This window comes from Suncus etruscus, chromosome 2 (assembly GCF_024139225.1).
Source record: "Suncus etruscus isolate mSunEtr1 chromosome 2, mSunEtr1.pri.cur, whole genome shotgun sequence".
NCBI lineage: Eukaryota > Metazoa > Chordata > Mammalia > Eulipotyphla > Soricidae > Suncus > Suncus etruscus.
This window is the reverse complement of record NC_064849.1, coordinates 95,598,326-95,620,033: the sequence shown is the minus strand read 5'-3', so window position 1 is coordinate 95,620,033 and position 21,708 is coordinate 95,598,326. Positions and strand designations below refer to the sequence as shown.

At 38.0% G+C, this 21,708-nt stretch overlaps 1 protein-coding gene across 1 annotated transcript in view; it reads left to right on the top strand.

Annotated features, from left to right (window-relative positions):
- The first annotated feature begins 4,783 nt into the window (after window positions 1–4,783).
- Window positions 4,784–21,708, top strand: part of NIPBL (NIPBL cohesin loading factor) — a 207,921-nt gene continuing 190,996 nt past the window's right edge. The window contains exon 1 of the mRNA XM_049768359.1: window positions 4,784–5,076. The gene's annotated coding sequence lies outside the window, so the exon portion shown is untranslated. The remainder of the gene's footprint in view (window positions 5,077–21,708) is intronic.

Sequence of the window (21,708 nt, the reverse complement as noted above, 5' to 3'; positions counted from 1 at the left end):
ACATGATCTGTAGATTGAAAGGAACAAAAAAAACTATAAATGCTAATTACAACCTACTAAATTTATTCCAAGGTACGGGACCTAGTCTGTAGGAGATAATTTAAAGTGAGGCCCATAAGGTCTCCCTTATCTCTTATTACCTATTTTAGATTTCTTTTTAATGAATTTTGCAGTCTCTATTTTATAGACAAAATAATTTTAATCAGTATTGTTCCAGATTAGTATTAAAACAGTTGTATTTTATTGACTCACATTCAATATATGTGTAGGTTTCATTAGGTTAAGTTTTCATGGAGATTTATTATTCTAAATAGTTTTAAGTTAAAATTATTCATAAATACACTTAAAAACTATTTCAATACTTTACTCTGCAACGTACAGTGTAACTTAAAGTATTAACTCATAACTAGTCTTGATTTGAAAATAGGGCATACAGACATAAAAATGTGTAACAACATAAAATCCATAGGCTTATAATGAATGAGAAAATGAGAAAAATAATTAGAGGTGAAAGTAATGAAAGGAGAGCTGGAGCAATAGTGCAGTGGTGGGGCATTTGCCTTTCATGCAGCTGATCCAGGACTGACCTCAGTTTGATCTCCAGTGTCCCCTAAGCCAGGAGTGGTTTCTGAGCACATAGCCAGGAGTAACCCCTGAGAGTCACCGGGTGTGGCCCAAACCCCCCCCCCCAAAAAAAAGGAAATTAATGAAAGGACAAAGTTTTCTTTTTTTGGGAGGGGGGGCTTTTGGGCTTTTGGGTCACATCCAGCGGCCTTCAGGGTTACTCCTGGCTCTATGCTCGGAAATCGCTCTGGCAGGTCAGGATTTGAACCACAGTCCTTCTGCATGCAAGGCAAACACCCTACTTCCATGCTATCTCTCCAGCCCCAGGACAAAGTTCTTAACCATCAAGGTATCTAGGAGAAAAATAAATTATTTCCATTATAACAAAAATAGAAAAAATATGCTGAATTACCTTCATAAATACTTTTACAAATTAATTTACCTTGAAGTTATAAAATAGGTACATAATGTCATTTGATATTTTTGTAGCTTATTCTCAAATCAACATCAATAATTAACTTTTCATAAAAGTTTGAGATAAAATTTTATTCAAAGTAACTTATCTAAATATGAAAGTTTTAGAAGGTAGAAATAATCTCTGAAACATATATAACATATCCTTTACTTTTTCCAAACAGAGCTAATTTTATCACTAACAAAGTCTAGGGCTGGCTTAACTCTTGAAAATATTCATTTCTGTAATTTCATGACAAATGTATTTATCTTCAAGATAAATATTTTCCAATAAAGATAATTCAAAATTTGTCAACTATAATAATTTTGGTGATATTATATTGCTCTAATCTATTAAAAATAATTTATTGTATCTTCTGCAATCAACTGACCACTAGTTATGAATTGTCCAGGAATATCCCTGGCAAATCAAGCAATTCAGTACGTAAAAAAATTCTTGGAGGCAATTAATAAGTCAGATTAAAGGTTACTGAGATTCCCTACAGATTAAGACCAAACAACTCAAACATTAACAGTGAAAAATAATGACATAGTAAGTCAACTAAATTTGGACATACATGTTTTAAAATATAAGAACAGATGTGCTGAGGAAATGAACTTTTTTTTTTTTTTTTTGGTTTTTGGTTTTGGGGCCACACCCGGTGACGCTCAGGGGTTATTCCTGGCTATGTGCACAGAAATCCATCCTGGCTTGGGGGACCATATGAGACGCAGGGAGTGGGGGAAGGGAGGGATCAAACCGCAGTCCATCCTAGGCTGGGGCGGGCAAGGCTGACACCTTACCCCTTGCGCCACCACTCCGGCCCCATGAAATGAACTATTAAGAAAAAAATCCCACAATATAAAAACCAAGAAACCTGACAATGAAATAATGAAAATATTATTAAATTCTTAGAAAATCTCAAGTTAGATTTGTAAATTTAGGCAAGGAAACACTAATTGACCTAATTAAGAAATATTTTGATGTGCACAGAAACATCCTCAATGATTTGCAAAAAACGAGATAAACTACAAGATAGAACTGGATTCTCAGAGGTAGAGACTGTATGTTTTCATTCGCTTATTTACAGAAAATGCCTATAATACAGAACTCTAAGTAAATGAAAGAAATTGAAAAATAAAATAATCCAAGATGTAAATGAATGCTATAATAATGTCCAAACTTTCATCACCTGGACATGCAAAACTGTTTACCAGTATAATTTAAGTGGGAAGCTAATTGTTTGCTTAATCAAAATATTAGTCTTAATTAAAATATTGAATGATTATTGCGTAATCAAAATTAATAAGTTCTAAGCCATCTGTATTTTAAAGTTGTTGGATTTACAAAATGTCTAATCGTGTATCGCCAATTATAAAGTACCTCTCAAAACTTCAATATTTTATACTTGATTATATGTAATAACCTAACCAAACATTTATTGTAGATTTTGTATTGATTAACTCCCATTAATTTATTGGTATACCCGTGCTATCAGAAGTAAAAGGTAAATTAAAAGCTGACAACATATTCACACAAAGCCTGCCCTCAATTTTATTCAACTTTTTCTTTAAAAGGAAACTGTAAAAATAAATCCCACTAGCTTTTGCTTTTTGCATGACAGCATAATTGAGTAGTAATCAGCATGGTTCTATATACCTGGGCGCAGAAATTCATACTGTTTGATTCAATGTGTCAGGCACATGTGTAGGGCCCAATAAACACTTGCTGAATGAATTTTTCCAGTAATGTAGCTTTGGACTAATTCTTAGACTTTAGTAGTGAAATAGCATGTATTTTGGAAGAAAGTGGAAAGACAGGTTGAGGGCAGCAGTTTGTGCTTTGGAAATCTCAAAGTTAGTCCAATATGAATAGGATCATGTGGTCTACTAAAAGACTGCCCTCTGGCAAGCCCATCTAAAGAAACCTAGAAACATTTTTATCACTAGTTTATGGGCTTCTGCAAGAAAAATTTTTTTAAGTTCTGTAACATACAGAGACAGACTGGGTCCTTACAATGGTCACTCATTCATCATAAAGATTAAGCATTGTCAGGCATTATTCTCGGCTTTGGATAAAACACCAAGTAAGGGACGACTTTTAGCCCACCTGGAGTTTATGTTGTACAGGGGATATTGGATAAATGACGCACGTTGTATGCTTGAAGGATAAAATGGGAAAAGTTTGAGTGGCCCGCAGAAGCTAAAAAGTGATAAGAGCAAAGCCCAGGAGGTGAGGACCTGGCGAGAGCGCCCATCAAAGGTCCTATCATCGGCGAGGCCTGGGATAGGGAACCCCACCTGATGGAGCACCTAGGGCCGAGTGGTCAAGGTTCTGCCTTTGGAGAGCCTGGAGCAAAGGAATTGATCAGTATATACCCTAAGTAACTGTTGATGACAAACAAAAAAGCAAAACCCGAAAGCCGCAGGCAAAATTCCCACTTACTACTCACGTACTGGTGCACATAGAACTAACTAAACCATACAGCTAACGTAGAATTTAACCATATTGAGGGAAGAAAAACACAAATCGCGTCCTGTTTGAGTCAAATTTCGCTAACCTATTACCTTTTTTAAGCTTAAGATCAAAAATCCCCCTCTGACTCACTCATAAACATTGTATCAATACCTCCCTGTTACAGTACAATTACATGCCGCACGGTCAGGTACACACAACCACGTTTGTCCTCCAGTCTCGTCCAGTCACGTTCAAAGGGAGAGAGGGAAAAAGGTCTTGAAAAGGCGCCGGCATCTAGCCCCCCACCCCGCCTCCGCCCCGAGTCGGCGGGGGTCCAGCGGGGCGCACTCTCAGCTCCACCCCCGCTCGAGAGGGCGCAGGCCAGCTCGCTCCAGGCCTCTACCGGCCGCCAATTCACTCCAACAGCGTCGCCTACAGGCCTTCGTCCCGACAGGGAGGGACGAACCCAAATCACCGCCGACAAAAAGCAAGGCCCGACCAGATCGCATATTTCCAGAAATAGGTGCATCGCAATATACGATTCCAAATCAATCCGGCCAGGAAGCTTCTTCATCTCCAAGGGTTGCGTCCTTCCTCCGCAGAAATAATGCAGAGACAATAATGCGTAAAGAGCGACCTCACCAAAGGAGAAAAATAGTGTACGATACATCCATCCACCAGGTTGCAGGGACACCATTCAAAAAAATGCACCGTCGCCGTCGGATCCCGTGCGTCCCGCGCGAGGCTGCCACGGGCTCGGCTCCTTAGAGCTAGCCAGGACAAGCTGGGGCTGTCAGCGCGGCCTGCGAGTACCCAGTGCACACGACCACCGCGAAACCCGGACACCGCGGCGGTCGACCTCCGGGAAAATAGAGCCCGGGGAGGGCTCGCCCGGGCAGCAGCGCCGTCGCCATCGCCATCGCCGTCCCCAGCGGACCGACATTAAAAGGCCAAGGCAACATCCACGGCCACCCCGAGGCGAAGGGCGCCGGCCGGGCAGAGTGGCCGCCGCCCGGCTCCCAGCCCCGGGCGCAGTGCGGAGCCGAGCGGCGGAGGACGCGAGGCGAAGTGGCGGTGGCGGCGCGGCGGCGGCGGCGGCGGCGGTGGCGGAAGTGGAGTGGGGAAGAGGGGGTGGTTGTTAGTGTTTGGCGCCGGCGGAGGGAGTCATTCCTGCAGCTGCACTTCCGGTCGGCATTTTGTTCTGAGAGGGAGAGACGGAACGAGAGAGAGACACACACAGGGCTCCTTCCCCCCGCCCTCCCCCCCTCCCTCCGTCGGTACCGACTCACCCGACACCACCAAGCCGCAGGGAGGGACGCCCCCGCCGACTGGAGGATTGGTTCCCGGGCCGGCGGCGATGCCCCCCCGGTAGCTCGGGCCCCCGTCGGGTGTTTGTGAGTGTTTCTATGTGGGAGAAGGAGGAGGAGGAGGAAGAAGAAGCCGCGATTTGTCTTCTAGGCTGGTCTCCCCCCGGCTCTACATGTTCCCCGCACTGAGGAGACGGAAGAGGAGCCGTAGCCACCCCCCCACCCGGCCGGGATTATAGTCTCTCGCCACCGCGGCCTCGGCCTCCCCTCGGATTCAGACGCCGATTCGCCCAGGTAAATTCCTGCTCTTTATTGCGGCGGCGGCGGCGGCGGCGGCGGCGCCAGGTCCTCAGCGTCTCTCCTCTTCGCTCCCCTCCCCGCCGTTTCCTCGGCGGCCCCAGTCTCCTCCACGAGCGGGGCTAGAGTTCGCTCCTCCGGAGGCAGCCGCCCTGGGTGGCGGGGATTTTGCAGCCTCGCCCGGCCGGCTCTGGCGGCGGGGCTCCTGCCGGGCGGCCGGGGAGGCGTAGGCCCGGCCCGGCGGAGAGTGCAGGCCGCGGGCCAGCGGAATCACTTGAGCTCGGGGATTAGGAGAGCTCCGGGCTGAGCGGAGCTACTGCTGGTCGGTGACAGGCCTCGCCTGGGAGAAGAGCCGTAGCTAGTGAGGAGGCGGAAACAATACAACTAACAGCAAATGTGCCCTGAACGTCCCCATATTTACAACTTTCCCGGTCCGGGAGCGGGGAACGTCCCGGTGAAACAAACAACCCCCCTTCTTCCCCCTGTGACCCCATGAAGGGAGGAAGTAGTTTCAGTTAGTGAGGCAAATGTAAATACTCAGACACGGACCCAGTGGTGAATTCTAACTCGGTGTAAAACTTGTTTGGACGTTGGAAAGTTGATAAAGACTGGTTTCTTTCTTTTCTTTTTCTTGGAAAGAATTCAATTGTCCACATGAATATTTAATACAGAAAACCATAGTGTAGACACCGCATGCTAGTCACCTCTGCAGCTTTTATGTTGTTTGACAGTATGTATGCACATGGACTTTTATTCAGAAACAAGCATAAAGTACTTGACAGGTTTGCCCGGCCGCTTTATGTTGGTACGCGTTATATAAGGACAATATTAGGCGACGATACATAGAATTCTCAGGTACTCCCAGATCTAAACTTGTAGAAGCTCAACAAAATTTCAGATTTTAGAATTGGACGCTGAGATAGAGATAAAATTAATTTTCTTCACAAGGGTAGAAATTACGTTACGATTAAAACCCTTTGGAGGTTTAAAAAAAAGTAGAAAGTGCCATCCTTTCATGTCAGGGCAGATCTTCTTGAGGTCCCAGGATTGTCATTGGCTGTTTGTGTCCATGATGTTTGACTGTGTAATGAGAGAGGTGTCATTTTAATAGGTCAAATGTATCTGTAAATGTTGGAGAAAAATACTAGTTCTTTCTTAACAGCATGCATTTCCGAGTGAGTTAAGTGTTTTAAGAGTTTGTTTATGGAGGCGTTGATACTTTAGTTCATGTAGGGAAAGGAAATCAGTTTAAAAGTTTTTAGTCTTAAAAATCGCCTAGAAAAAGAAATGGGTAAGACTGTTTTTGCTACTTTGTCTAACATCCTCTAAAGAAAAACTCTCATTGGTGAATCTGAAGCAATACTGCTTAAAAAGTCTCTTGTTTTACGAGTGGGTGTTACATTGGTTCGATTTTTTTTTGTGTGTGTCTCATTAAATTATTACTGTCATTGTAAAATAAGTAACTTTTCTGAAGAATATTTTCAGGTTTGGCACTCTGGTTAAACCAAATTGTTCCATATTTCCTGCTCACGTATGGATAAATGTTTAAAAGAGTAAAGTTAATATAGCTGTCACGTACTCGGCATGTTTTTAATGCTATAAATCCGTGTAGTAGTCAGTAGCGTGTCCGTGATTTGTATTGGTCAGGGAGCAGTTTGAATTTTAAAAAGCCTGAAGCTCCTGCTGAGCCCCAATCCCGGCCTCCCTCCCTCCCACTAATCTCCCATTCCTGTCTTTGTGCTGCCTGCTCCTGTTAGACACTGTTTGCTACAGGGCCTCAGGCCTCCACTGGGTGGGGGGCATGCGGATGGGGTGTCTTATTTGGGGGGTTGGTAGGTGGATACTGAAGGGAGGAACATTTATTTAGAAAGAGGAGGGCTTAAGGGGGTGGCTTTGATATAAATGTGAAAAGTCTTTACGACTTTTATTTGGATAAAATACTGAGACATTATAGGGATAAACATATTTATATTGGTGGTGAAGAGTTCTGCATGAACTTAGTTTTTATCCACAGAGAAACTTATTTTAGAGTTAAAGGGAACTTTTGAATAGATGTTTGAAAAAAGCAACGTATTTGATCTGTTTACACCATGATTTGTGCTGTGTGTGAGATAGACTTAGAATTAAAGTAAACTAGTTTTTAATATATTTTAATAACTGTATATGTTTAGTAATCCACAAGTAATATATATAGGTTGTGCGATAACTTTCAGTAAGAAGCCTCTCAAAGTAGGTGGAAAAATATTTTAAAAAGAAGACTTTGTAAAATTCAATAAACTCATTTTAAATTTTGGTGATTTGAATGGAAGGAATTATTTTTGTTTGCTTATTGACTATTAATTGTCTGCGTTACCTTCTGAATTGGTGATAGTCACCACTAGCTAACCATGTACATCCTTCAGAAAAAAATCAGTGAAAGAAGATAGCCATATTATCTGGAGGAATATTTCCTAATAAACTAAGGGAAATTTTAACAACATGGTTTATTATTTCTTGAGCTTGCAAAGTTAAGGTTTACTTGAAAACTTTTAAATAGTGAATCAGTTAAATATTGAATAATTGAGTAAGTTAAGGATTCAACAGTTTGTTTCAAGTTATTTGAAAGCATATGAACCTGTGGTAGGGATCATTATAATGTCTACTTTTAAGAAGAACAAAATTGAATTTAAAGACAAATCTTTGGGGAATAAAAGTGAAAGTTTTCAGTGTTGTAAATCTAGTTTTGTTTTCTACAGTGATCATTAGTAAATTAAAAAAATGTGATAATTATATTGAGTCATACATGAAACTCTTTGGAGCTAGACTAACAACTAAAAATATCTACTTTCTAAGTCTTCCTAACTTAATTTCATATTTATTATAGAATTCATCATCAGTTTTCTTAGAAACATGTAAACCCTTCTGTGGTATAGTTTGGCCTGCCCTAATATGGTATTTTTACTTTCAAAATAAGACATAAAAATATTAGAAGAGTAAATAAAAACAATAAATTGATACGATTTTAACGTTCTATTGCTTATTAGTAAAACTATAAATTTTAAGTAATTCTGAAATTTTAAATTAGTATGTATTCAGCTTTATGTGAAATGATTGGCGAGAATGAGGTAAATTAAAAATTAATTTTAGAGAACGTAACTTCATTCTTATCACCTTTCTTTGCCACAAAATAAATTACTGACTAACTAGGAAGTTTATAGAACTTAAGTTAGCTTTGGTCATTTATGGCTCTATACTTAAGCAAATCTTTTTTTCTATTTTTTTATTTATCTCTTTTGTATTTTTAAATTGGTCCTATTTCAAGGTGACATGAGTTCATTGAAATATATATGTATATATACATATATATATTCTTATTTCCCTGTGAGATAATGACATGATTTTCATATTTTTAATGAAAAATTTGACACTCAGAGGTCATATGATTTCAGTAGATTTGTGTAGTAAGTGGAATTAATAAGTATTGCCTGACTTCTGTTTAGATTTTATTAGATTATGTTGCTTTAAGAAATGTTTGAGCTTTGGTCGTGAAATAAGGTGATACTCAGTGCTGTCACTGACTGATACCATTTTTGACTTTTTCAATGATTTGAGCCCAAAGTGCTTTCTCTCTTTGCTGTATTTGCTTTGTATGAAAGTAATACTCTAATAGTAAAACTTCTGGCCTTGTGTTTGACATTTGGTTGATGTTTGATTGAGTTTATTTACTTATGTCTCTTAAATATAAGTGGCTTAACTGGTATAGAAGTAAAGAGTAAATTTGTGAATGATAAAGATGGATTTTCTGAAAGTTTTTAAAATTATTCTATTAAAATCTGGAATTTGGGGCCTGAGAGATAGTACAGTGGTAGGGTGTTGATCTTGAATCTGGCTGGGCTGACCCAGGAGGCACCCAGTTTGATTCCTGGCATCCCATATGATCCCCCAGCCTGCCAGGGGTGATTTCTAAATGCAGAGCCAGTAGTAACCCCTGAGTGCCGCTGGGTGTGGCCCAAAACCCAATCAATCAAAATAAATAAAGTAAAAAAATAAAATCTGGAGTTTTAGTGTTTCTCATTGATTTAAAGTCAGTTAAAAAAAATCTCTAAGCTCTTCATTGTAATGTTAAATAAGGGGTCTTTTATTTGCTTAGAATTTTTGTTCTAGTAAATATAATGGAAGTGCTTTTACGTTTTTCTCTTGTGTTTTGGTGTAAATTTGGGGCCAATTTAAATTGAATGGAGGTTTTGTCAGGTCACATGTCTTTAGGAGTCCTTATGTTGAATCTCAAACTAATATTATTAAGAGAGATTATTTTTGATACATTGCCATTTGTACCTTTTAAGGGCTCATTATTCACCAGGAATTGTGTTAAGTACGTTACTGTGGTATTTTTACTTTCTTTACTTTCTTTAATATGCTCACAAAGTAAGTTAGTTTGCACAATTTACAGATTTGGAAACCAAGATACTAAAGGTTAGAAAATTGTCCAGTATCATATTGTTTAGTAAACGTTTGATAAGATTTTGGATTCCACGTTTCTAGTATAAGTGAAGTGACATAGTATACTTTGGATGCTTAAAAGGTTAGATACTTAAAAGTTATGTATTCAAGGAAATTGTGTGCTTAAGGCCAACGACTAAGAAAATTGAATCTGGGGTCCAGAGTCATAGCTTTGCACGTGGCCTACATGGATTCAGTCTCTGACTTCCCTCCCATATGGTTCCCTGAGCTCTCCAGGAGTGATTCCTGAGCTCAGAACCAGGAATAATCACTGAGCACTGCCCAGTGTGTTCTAAAACAAAACAAACCAAAAAATTTGAAACTATATATCTAGAATATAGTGGTTTTGAACTCAGAGTTTTACTGACATTTTAAATGTGAGTTTGTTGAATTTTTTCTTTTTCTTTTTTAATAAAAGCATATATGCCAGTTTAATAGTTGGTTGAATGTACAAATTAATATGCCTGGTAACATTTTTAATTCAAGTGTGTATATGGTCAGAAAATGTTTTGCACCTTTCAATACTATTAACCTCAGGGGAATTGTCTACTTATTCCAAATCTATCATCATTACGTAATTATGGAAATTCTAAATATCTTTAGAATCTTTGAGATAGACTTTTTAAAATCCTTAATGGTAAATCTTTAGGGTGGGGGTTGTCATAAGGATTAATTTATAAGGTAGTTTAGGAAAACAACTATTTCACAAACTTTGTTGCATATGAGACACTGTATGAGCACTTTTATATTAATATAGCAGTAATATGACTTTTTGTGAGTTATTTGTATGGGCCAGAATCTGTGGAAGGAGGTTTTGTTGTTGTTCTTCAAGGTATACTTTGAGTTTAGTTATACTGATGATTCTATATATAGAATATAGAATATATATATTCTATATATAGAATATAGAATAATGGTTAAGTGACTAATTCCAGGTCACCCTGTTAACAAGAGGAAGAAAATGGAGAAACAATTTCAAAGTTTTTATGCAATTTCTATGATTCTTTATTCATCAATCTGAACTACTACACTTTGTATCATGATTTAAACCTCTCAATTATTTAACAAGGTGTTAGTGTTCTCATTTAAAGACAAGGACATTAAGACTCATCTAAGAAATTTGTCCTGGATGACACATCTAGCAAGTGTTCAAGATACAATTTCAACCCCAAGACTTGTTTCCTTTCTACTTCCCTTTATCTCCCAGGACTTACAAATACAATTTTTGATAGGGAGTGTAGATTTGGTGGTGTTTATCTTTTAAAGTAGATTCTTCCTTTTTTTGTTCTTCGTTTTTTTGTTTTGTTTTGTTTTTTTGTTTTGTTTTGTTTTGTTTTTGGAATGACTTACAATGAGATACAGGAAAAAACTTTAAAAAAAAAAACAGGAGATTATATTGCTTGCCTTGGATGCAGCTGATCCTGGTTTGATGTCCCCAGGACCCTCAGGTGTGATCCCTGAGCTCGGAGTAAGCACAGCTTGTTGTGGCCCCAAACCAAACAAAATTAAAACACCGAGAGATATTCCAAAATGTTTTGGTTAGTTACAGCTGATTTATTTAATAATATTGCAGATCTTGAAATTAAATTATATTTAATTTTTGCTTTGGCACAACACCTGGCGATGCCCAGGGCTTCCCTCTGTCTCTACTCAAGCATTGCTAGGGACCATTAAAGGTGCTTAGGGTAAACATTGTGCATGGCAAGTGCCTTACCCACTGAACTATATATCAGGCTCCTTAAGTTATTTGCTATAAAAATGTTAAAGATTATTTTTAAGAATATACTAGATATCAGGCATTAATATATGGAGGTAAATTGTTATTTTGTAACCTATCACCTTGACTAAAACTGTACATACATGCAGGCACACTTGCTTTTTGATTGAAAGGAGAAATTTTTTTAGTGTGTCAAACATGGACTTAGCAACATTATTAAATTATTTTTGGCGTTTTGAGCTGGAAGAGCGTGGGAAGGGCTACTTTGGCCTCCTACATACTAAATACTTCCTTACTTTAAGCTTGAGGTTACAGGTTCTTGAAAATTTATGTTTTATGTATAACAACAAAGTTAACTAGAACGAAAAATTATCACATGCTAAAATGTTATTAAACTGAAATAGTGATATTCTGATATTTTTTGAAAAGTGAGGTTTATTACAGTGTAATAGAACTCAGTAATATCACTCTTTTAGTAAACATTTTGGTGAATTTCAACACACATAGTTTTGCACTTATTCCCACAGTCAAGTAAGGTATCCCCACCAAGTTTTCCCTAATGTGCTTTTGTCATGTTTCTACCCCAGCCTCTGGCAATAAGATCTAATTTATTCTATAGTTGTTTCCTTTCTAGAATGTAATACACATGGAATCATATAGACCTTTTTTTGCATGTGTTTTGTTTTTATGAGGGCCTTCCAGAGCAGGATTTAGGGAACCTGAGGACCACTTTTGTTTATTCTTAGCCAACAGGCCAGCAGGTTTGGGGCTGGAGGATGCGTTTTGCTACTTCGGCTACTCAGGAGGGTTTTCCCAGGTCACTGCTGTGGTGCTCAGTGAGTGTTGAGTTTTGAGATATATTCACATCCCAAATTTGGATTGTTGTATGTACAATTAGTTTGTTGGTCACTAAATTTTGAATTTGACCTTTATAAACAATTAAAAACATCTTTTTTTCTTTTGTTTTTTTGGGCCACACCCAGTGACGTTCAGGGGTTATACTCCTGGCTATGCTCTCAGAAATTCCTCCTGGTTTCGGGGACCATATGGGATGCCAGGGGATCGAACTGCTATTGCCATGCACGGCAGATGACTTATCTCTTGCGCCACTGCTCCAGCCCCAATTTTAAAAATATGATGCTGCTGTCAAAAATCACTTTGAGTAGCTATCTTAAGGCATTCTCTCAGATCTTGTACATTATTGAGCGTGATTTTACTTGTTCACTTATACCCCAAATGACACATTTCTTAAATAGTGTTTATATTAATTTTGCAGGTTACATAATATGGATCAGGGTTATTGCTCTCTTTTTTCACAGAAATAAAATAGACATCATGTATTTTAAATATAGTTTAAAACATTCCAGTTTCTGGAAATGGAATAAGAAATGAGGGAGGAATGGTAATATAATACAATATTATCCAAAATGAGTTTATATTTTCTCTCACTGTTCAGCCAGGAGAGATGCAGAATGACCTCTTTCAGATGTGGAATGTACAGAAGCATGATATAGTGAAATGGCCCAAAGTATTAGAATCTAATAATTGATTTATAGAAATGAATTTATCATGCCAGTTAGTTATTGGGGAGGGGTGTTGGGGCTGGGGATGTGTGGTGGTGATGATAACTGACACAGTGGTGAAGGGAAATGGACACTCTGGACGCAGGGGAGGGGTGAATGTGAGGTTGGAATGTTGTATATGTGAAACCCTAGCATGTCAATATTGTAAAATAGTATACTGACATGATAAAAATATTTTGTTTGTATCTTTGGGTGACCACACCTGGCTTACAAGTGAATGACTGCATTTAGGGATCACCCTTGGTAGGTTTAAGGGGCATAAGTGGTCCAGTGATCAAACCAGATAGGCCTTGTGCAAGATAGGCCTTGTGCAAGGCGAATACCATATCTGCTGTACTATCTTTTCAGCCCATAAAATAAATGTTTTTTTTTTTTATCATTGGTATATTCTAATATCTAATAGAGGATAGGTTATATGAAGTACATCATTATTCTAATTGTTTAAGTTAGAGAAGCAGGGATCAGCAATTAAGGCACTTGGTGCAACCTACTCTTAAATTTCCAGCTTCGTATTGCCTATCAAGTATTACAGGGTACAGCTCCAGAGGGCCCTGACCACCACCAGATGTGCCTTGGGGTCCCTCAGCACTATCAGAGTGGCCTTATTTATTCCATCATAGGGACTGAGCATTATTGTATCCTCAGACACTTGCATAGACCCACTGTTCCCATTGACTGAGAATTATTGTGCCATATGACCTCCTGAGTCCTGCTTGGAAGCTCCTTTCCCCATACTCCCAAAAGTTAGAAGCAATGCTTTACTGAAAGTTGAAACAGATGAGGAAAGCCTTTGTAGAAAAAAACAAAACATTTTTCCCACCTTTTTTGCTTTTCCTCATTCCCTTTTTGAAATAGCTCTTTCTTTCTTGGGTTCAGCGCTATTAGTCTGTTAATTGCCCTGTACACCTCTCAGTTGTAGATTCTGTTGGCTAATTCTTCTCTTCTGCCATTCATCCCTTATTTTCTCTCCTCCTGTTTCCTCTCATTTACTCATATGATTCATTACATTTCACTACCTTAATACTGATAACTCATCTTTTCTATTCTTACCCATCTTTCACTCCAAGAGAAAGAAAACTTCTGTGTGTGTGTGTGTGTGTGTGTGTGTGTGTGTGTGTGTGTCACAGTTTTTTTAATACCTAAAATTAAGGGGGCCAACCTATAGGATAGGGACTTGCTGCTGTAAGAAAACAAAATCAGAAGGGGGCCATGGTTAGAAAAACATTGAGAAAAACAGTTTTAAGTACTTCCAATCCAGTTCACCCAGTTTTGACATTCATAATACTTCCCAGAATATCACTTGCATTTATACAATTTTCTGAGAATGGACATAAACTTCTAGTTTATCATATTAAGTAAGTTATAGCCTTTTGGGGATTGGGACAGTCTCCCAAACAGTGTTCAGAAAACCCAGTTCTCAGCCAACCAGACCTATGGTTCAGTGTAAGGGGTGTAAGGCCATTGTGCTCTTTTGATACTATAGTGCCAGGGATTACCTTGACTACCTTGCTTGTGCTCTGGACCTTCCAAGACTATTTGGTGATGCTTAGAGGACCATGAGGTGCATTGAGTTGAACCAGGGTTGACTTTTTTTAAGGCATATGCCTTACTTCTATAAAGGTATAGTATTTATTATAGACAGTTATGCTGTATAGCTTTACTGTAAGTATTTTCATAGGTTTTCTTTATATCTAAAATTTAGAGTTTCTGATTGACAACTCATTTTATCAATTGGAATAGTTTGAACACAGCTTTAATCTTGTATACCTTTTACTGCAGTTTACTTATGTGTATATTTCAATATTGCTTGTTCATTCAGGATTAGTTTGAATGGAGAAGAAAAGGGGAAACTAGGAAAGGCAAATAAGGACTATTTTTCTTATTATTCTTTTGGTTTTTGGGTCACACCAGGCAGCACTCAGGGGTTACTCCTGGCTCTATGCTCAGAAATTGCTCCTGGCAGGCACAGGGGACCATATGGGATGCTGGAATTTGAACCACCGATCTTCTGCATGCAAGGCAAATGCCTCTTCGGTCCCAGGACTTTATATTTATAATTGATTTTCTTCTACTGGAAAACAAGTTCACTTGAGTAATATTTTCATTTTTATTGTAAATAACAAAGATAAATAGTTTGAGATATCATACTAGTCAATTGATAGGCATACAAATATTTTTAATGGCAAGAGTCAGATATGTTGTAACTGGATGACTTGTTTGTTCATTTGAAAATTATTGCTCAGTTTTGTATAACCTTGCAGAGCTCTTCCTTAGAATATGAAATTACTCTTTTATTCCTCAGTTCAATAACAAGGACCACTTAGTGATTTAAATAATCTTGAGGTATATCTTTTATGAATGGCATCTTAAAATGTAAAACAAAGTGAACATTTTTTTTTTTTTTTTTTTTTTTGGTTTTTGGGCCACACCCGGCGGTGCTCAGGGGTTACTCCTGGCTGTCTGCTCAGAAATAGCTCCTGGCAGGCACGGGGGACCATATGGGACACCGGGATTCGAACCAACCACCTTTGGTCCTGGATCGGCTGCTTGCAAGGCAAACGCCACTGTACTATCTCTCCGGGCCCAACATTTTCTTTACTAGTTTATAACTAAAGGAATAATAGTTGCTATATTTTGTTCTAAAGCTAATTACCTGTTTTTGAGAAAAAAAAATGGGTTGAATCTAAAGGCAGCTTACAAAGACTGAAAAGGGGAATCCTGTCTAGTTAGTGAGTTTCTGGTGGCCTGTACATAGTGAACACTCAAGTAGTTGCTGAATAAACAAATTTGAATTTGTGTTTAAGTTTTAGGATCTAGGACTAATTGGAGTGTCAGAAGTTGTTGGAGAGCTACTAAGTTTTGAGCAAGTTTGATGAAAGAAAAGAAGTGTAGAAAGGGTAAAATAATCTTTAAAGGGGAGAATTGGCGTAATTCAGTTAATTATTTGTATTTGTTTGGAATTAGGTTTTTTTTACTAGATAGAAGAGAAATCTGTGTACAGATTTTTTTGTTAGTTTTGTTTTTGCATCACACCCGGTGGCACTCAGGGGTTATTCCTGGTTCTGTGCTCAGAAGTTGCTTTTGGCAGGCACAGGGTACCAGATGCAGGGATTTGAACTACTGTCTGTTTGAATCAGCTGCATGCAAAGCACATGCCCTGCTGCTGTGCTATCTCTCTGGCCCCATGTGTGCAGATTTTTACTCTTTTATTCATACGGCACTGTAGTCTCATTTTCTTTTCCTTTTTTTTCTTCCTAATTTTTTTTTGGGGGGGCACACCTGGCATTGCCAAGGTTTACTTCAGCTCTGCACTCAGAAATCGCTCCTGACAGGCTTGGGGGACCATGTAGTATGCTGGGGATCGAACCTAGGTTTTTCCTGGGTTGGCAGCATGCAAGGCAAACACCCTACCACTATATCTCACTCCAGCCCACACTGTAGTTTCTGATTCTATGAGTTATCTTTGGACTTCATCCTCATTGCTGAAGGACAAATTATACTTAAAGTAACCTGTGTAGTTGAGCTATACTTATTAGAACTTGAAGAGGGTGGTAAGGAAGTGAAGGGGAAGTTATTATAGTTCTTGAGTCTTTTCTAGTATTTTGTGGTTTGTACTGTGTTTTCAAGGTGTTTTGAAATGTTTTTGCATGCTCTCAGTATTAGGTGTGGGGTCCTAAAAACTACGACAACTGAGTTAATGGCAGAAAAAGTACCCTACTTCACACAGTTTAAGAAGTTTTCTTTGGAGTGGAAGATGGCTAAGAATAGAAAAGATTAAGAATATTTGTGATATATTGGATGTTTGGTAAACAGGTCTTTTTCAGGAAAAATGTATGTAGGAGCTATAATTTTGAGTTATCAGCATTAAGGTAGTGAATATATAAGTCATGTGCATAGATGAATGAAAAATGTTTAAGGGATGAGCTGTAGAAGAGCTTTAGAAGCTTGTGATTATCCTAGAATGAAATCCAGTATATGAATATTCCTAGTTGTATAGTAGTATTGTTATCTATACTAATTGTCATATGGTTTTATATGAGTCTTATATTTGCTCTGAGAAGATAGTAATAAGAATCTTAGCATTCTATAATTTATAAAGAATGTTTCATAGCCTAGCCAGTCACTTTCCATTCTCTTAATTTTCTTGAAAACCAAAATGAACAGTTTTCTAGTATGTTCCGGTAAAGATAATTGTGAAGCTTGTAACTTAAATATTTTTAAGAATCTCTTTATGAACTTTTGTTTTTCCCAATTAAAGAAGCCAGTTGGAAAGGGTAGGGGACAGAATCTATTATCTTATATTGTATTTCTCCTGCTAGATTTTTGTTGCTGCTGCTCAGAGGTCAAAAATAGCAATGCTCTGGGGCCAGGTGGTGCTGGGGTTGAACTCAGGGACTTTAATTTACAAGTCATGTACTCTCTACCATTTGAAGTACCTCCCTGGCCCCTTTCCTCCTAGATTTTTAATAAAAATTAACCCTTAACAGCATTAGTCATGTTTACATAGGTATTACTGGTATAAATATACATGCATAGTTTTGTTGTATTATAGGTTGATCATCTAAAGGTTGTATCATAACTTTTTTCCTCATTTCCATAATGTTTAACTTACTTAAATACTACCAATATTTCGTCAGAGGATAAACCATAGTTTTCTTAATCATTCTACTGATGGACATTTAGTTTGCTTTCTTTCTTTTTTATTTTGGTATAAAAATGAGGATCAAGGTATAGCTTGGTGGGTGAGCCACTTTCTTTGTATTTGTGCATCTTATGTTTTTTATCCCATGTTCTATAAGAACGTAAGTAATAATAAAATTATGAAGTGGTGAAATGTCTTTATGTGTATAGCTTTCCTCCTGTGGCTTTCTCCCCTGCTTTATTTCATCCGCTAATAGAGTAGGGTCCTGTAAGTATTAATTAAATAGTAAATAAAGCGATAGCATTTTAATTTAGATTTAAGCTTCTTGTTGATAATGATTACAGATTTAGGAATTTGAAAGCATTAAAAAAACAACTATTAGTCAGGTGATATCGAGAACAGTCATTTCTCAGATATTTCTAGCTGTAAACTGTGAAGAAGTGGTTCTTGATGGTTTTCAGGCTTTTGGGGCTTTATGGACAAGTAAAATTCAGGGAGGGGGCGGGAGATAGTAGAAAGAAATCTAGGTAAGAGTAGCTTCTAGTGATACAGTTGTAGATAAGGGATCCTGTGTCCTTTATCTGCAGGAAAAAAAAGTGACATGAAGATTCTAGTTTGGACTATATTAAATAAGTCATCTTACTTAATCTTGATATGTTGTGATATGAAACATCTAATGTAATATGGACGTGGATATTGTATTTTTTCTCTCATTCATCAAATATTGAGGGCTTCTTTGGCCTCAGAAACTATAAGGTATTTTAAAGGTGGTAAAAAGACTCTGACCTTGTCTTCAGATATAAAGATGGTTTCAATGTTAAGATTAATGGGTCTAGAGAAATAGTACAGTGGTCAAGGCATTTGACTTTTAGGTGTTCTACGTTTGATTACTGGCACCACATATGGTCTCCTAAGTATTGCCTAGAGTAATTGCTAAGGACAAAGCAGTAAGCTTTATGCACAAAAAATGATGGCAAATTCAGAAGAAGCACTGAGGGGGTATCTTCTAATTTATACTAGAAAGTATATGTAAAATAAATGTTGAAGTCCAGTTAGACTTTAGTCTGGGGCATCAGTTTGATTTTGAAAACTGCAGAACCTTTCTGATAAATGGATTGTAGCATTAGAGCAGTATCTCCAGACTCAAGCATAGTCTAACTTATGAAAGAATGTATAAGCTCCATTGGTTGGGTTTTTGCTTATTTGTTTTTGTTTTAGAGAAACCAAGAAACTCAGTCATGAGGTTTATTTTGCCTATGAAGATTCTGAAGGCAGCAATACAAAGTTGAGGGAAAAAATCATTCATGAACTTATCTTAGTTGAGGCAGGAAGATGGAAGAGGAAATTTATTGAATTTTAGGGAACTGATAATCCTTAAAGTTGGATGCTATAGGTAAATAGGTTGGGTAACGAATGCCTTCTTTACATTCACACTTTACACTTTTTGTTTTTGTTCTTTTTGGGGGGTCATACCCAGCGGTGCTCTGGAGTTGTTCCTGGCTCTGTGCTTAGAAATTGCTCCTGGCAGGCATGGGGGATACCTGAATTTGAATCGCCATCTGTCCTGGATCAGCTGTATGCAAGGCAAATGGCCTACTACTGTGCTGTATGTCTGGCCCCTTACACTTTATACTTTTAAGTCTCAGTTCTGAGAGTGTGAAATGTTCTGTTCACCAAGACCAGGAATATAGATCCTTATAGACTAGGACAGTAACAATATTAATACAACAATTTTAGGCATGTTGAGTTAAACTGGAGCACACATTTATGTGGACATAGTAATCTTGTTTTTGTTTTTGGGCCACACTCAGTGACGCTCAGAGGTTACTCCTGGCTATGCACTAAGAACTCGATCCTGGCTTGGGGCATCATATGGGATGCCGGGGATTGAACCGCAGTCCATCCTAGGTTAGCGTGTGCAAGGCAAACGCCCTACCGCCTATGCCCCAGGATATAGTAACCTTAAATATTTCAGGTTCCCAGAGTCCAGAAAACATTAGGCTATTTATTCTTAGATAAAGTACATTATTATGAATTAACTTTATTGGGGGACTGTTATCATGAGGAAGACATTGCTAATCTATGTAGTCTTTTAAAGAGATAATTTAAGCCAACTACAACAGAAACGATACCCAATCTACAACTGGCTAGACACAGAAGGGACCACTTGTACTAGCAGTCCAGGAGGCAAAGGAGGGTCCATATGGGATTCGGGCTGGGAACAGGAGTGGAGGGAGGACAACATTGGTGGTGGGAGTGCCCCTGATTCAATGTCACTATGTACCTGAAATACTACTGTGATTTGTAAACCACTTTGGTCAAAATAAAAATTATTAATGTATAAAAAAAATGTAGGATGGGGCAGTAAAAAATGGGACTGCCCACAGCAGTTGTCAAGGAGAAACTGAGGTTTTCTCTTTCAATATGAGAGTACAGAGAAGTACCAATAGCAGTGAGTTCAAACTAAATGAATTCTGGGAACTGAATTGTAACTCCTTTGAATGTGTATTTGGGGAGTGAGGAGAAAGTAATGAAGAAGCATGAAAATGTGAACAGATGAGCATGAGGATATGAATTAAGGACAACCAAACTTTTGCCCTAATAAATCAATTTAAAACACACACACACACAAACACACAAAATAGATAACTTTAACTTTATGACCATGGTGAAATCTAACAATTCTTTATTTTCTTAACTGGAATTATTCAATATAATATTCAGTTTATTGCTAAAGCTCTGGTATAGATAAGCAGATTAGAGTTAACATGTAACTTAAAGTTTAAATTACTTTCTTACCTAAAATAATTATAATAATTCTAAATATACCATCAATTTTTACATTTTGGATGGAATGGTTATTGAAAAAAATCGGTAGTTTGGTCAAATTGTTGTGAACACAGATAGTCATGTATCAGGGCTGGAGAGATAATACTTTAGGTCTGTGATTTATCTTGCATTTGGCCAGTGTGCATTTGTTCCTCTGCCCTTATTTGATCCCCACCACAGGAGTAATCCCTGAATTCAGAGCTAGGGAGTAAACCCTAAGTACTCTGGGTATGACCAAAAAAATTTTTTTTATTTTGTTTTGTTTTGTTTTGGGGCCATACCCGGTTGCATTCATGGGTTATTCCTGGCTCTATGGTCAGAAATCACTCCTGGCAAGCTCGGGGGACCATATGGGATGCTGGGACGAATCTGGGTCCATCACAAGTTGGCCGCGTGCAAGCAAATGCCCTACTGCTGTGCTATCGTTATCGCTCCAGATCTGTAAAAAAAAAAACCTAATTTTAGTGTTTAAAGTAGTATATAAATACTTTGTGTTGTTTTGCTTTTAACTATTATTTGTTTCAAAATTACCAGAAGTTATAATGTCATTTCTTTCTGATGCTTAGTGTTCTTTATATTTACAACATTGCTATTATGGTCATAAAATAATTAAAGGTTCTTGTACAAGGCGGCTCTTTCTAGATAAGGCCTTCCTTATGTATTTGTTTATCCAGATTAATCTGAAGACTATCTTTTTCCCTTTTCCTTTAAAAATTTTCTTAAGCAGGGGCCAGCGCAGCAATAGGGTGGTTGCGTTGCATGTGGCTGACATAGGATGGACCTGGGTTTGATCCCCAGCTTCCCATATGTCCCCCAAGCCAGGAGCGATTTCTGAGCGCATAGCAAGGAGTAAACCCCTGAGCGTCACTAGGTGTGGCTCAAAAAAATTTTTTTTTCTTAACCAGGGATATGACACACTAGTAAAGAACAAGCTTGCATATGTGAGGCCTGGCATTCATTCCCAGCACCATTAAAAATATTCTTATACTTAAAAAATAAGCATTCTTCTGTCTTTTATTTTCTGTCATTTGTTTATAATAGTATGGAAATCTGCATTTAGTTTAACATCTTGATATGTATATGCATAATGTCACTCTTAACAATAAAAATTCTAGTGATATTCCACTGCTAAAAAACCCCTCTACTCCTCATCACTCTTTTTTCTCTTTTTTATTGCTGCTTGTACTAGTTTTGTTTGCTTTTAGTTGCTCATTCACGTGAGTGAAACCATGTAAAAAACCTTTCTTTGGTTAGTTTTCTGCTAAATCCATACCCATATAAACACCAAATTTTCAAATAAAATTGTCAACTCCTCAAGGATATATGCAAAAATAATTATAATGGAATCAAGCTTATTTATCAAAAATTATTGAAAAATG